The sequence below is a fragment of the Halyomorpha halys genome, unplaced genomic scaffold (genome assembly GCF_000696795.3).
Source record: "Halyomorpha halys isolate HHAL.00 unplaced genomic scaffold, Hhal_1.1 Scaffold1010.1, whole genome shotgun sequence".
In the NCBI taxonomy this organism is placed as follows: Eukaryota; Metazoa; Arthropoda; class Insecta; order Hemiptera; family Pentatomidae; genus Halyomorpha; species Halyomorpha halys.
In genome coordinates, this window is record NW_027110159.1 from 591,622 (window position 1) to 592,841 (window position 1,220).

Here is a 1,220-nt window from a genome sequence, read left to right on the forward strand (position 1 = left end):
AATGTTCCCTATGTAACCGATCTATCCCCAACCAGATATTACTCCTTCCATTATAAACTCCCTAACCAATCAAACTCCCTAGTTTCTAACCTTGCATCCTCTTCACAATCCTCCGAGACGCCTGAAAAGAAGATGGCCACGAGACCAGCTAATGTAAAATGTCATTACAGTGCTATCAATGGGTAGTTTCTCTACACGCTCGTGACATTCCAATTTAACTTAGATCAGATTTACTAAATGTATTATAATGTACAGTTGTAAATAGCAATAAATAAATATTTAAAAAAAAAAAAACTATAGGAACAGCCACCATTTTTTATTTCCCATAACTATGGTTGATAGAATCATCAATTTTCAAGTAACAAAAAATTGGCTGAAATATTTTTTCATATCCCCTTGTGCTCTTGAACTATCTCTTATTCCACATCCATGGCATGAGGAGAACAGTCCTTAATAATTTAAACTTTATATGTCTCATGTAAGAGACACGCTCAGCCCAATTTTATTATAGAGCTTTATAGAAAAAAATAAAATTAAATATGTGGAAATATTTTTTTTTTAATAATAAAAAATCTCCTGCCGTGACCAGGATTCGAACCTGGGTTATTGCGGCCACAACGCAATGTCCTAACCACTAGACGATCACGGCTGTCCAGGAGCTGAAGAGAAACTGGAGTATTGGAGATAATGGACCGCGAAGGAAGTAGAAAAACCAGTCTAGCCAGGACGAAAGAGCTCGAATAACTTGTTTTTTTAATTTCTGTTTTTTGCTTCTTCAATTTGTAATTCGCATCAGTTAAAGAAGAATAGTGACATTGATTGGCTAGGGGAAGGAATGCGACCTACCTTGTCCTAGGCTTGAGTCAACCGGCATAGTGCAACGAAGGGAGTCTCATCCAGATTCTTAGGATCTGATTTATAGGAATATTTAGTTTTTCAAAATGATAAAACTTAAGTAATCACTTACTATTTACACACTATTTTATTACTAAAAATTTAAAACTATCACCAAATAAAGGCACATTTTTTTAATATCGAGTACTATTTCCTCAGTATCCCTACATGAACTGACTATACTTGAAATACTCGTATATACCGCCTTTTATTAATTAACCGGCTGTGCCACGCGGTTTCATCCGCGTTAAATTTGAATTACACATGTCTGTTTTATGTAGTTGATGTGTTCATTTGATTAGCTGAATGACATTCAAAATTTATAT

General features: G+C 34.8%; 1 non-coding gene across 1 annotated transcript; it reads right to left on the reverse strand.

The window, feature by feature from the left end:
• Positions 1 to 577: 577 nt before the first annotated feature.
• TRNAH-GUG (transfer RNA histidin (anticodon GUG)) lies at positions 578 to 649 on the reverse strand. The gene has a single exon. It is a non-coding gene; the product is annotated as a tRNA-His (tRNA).
• Positions 650 to 1,220: the final 571 nt, after the last annotated feature.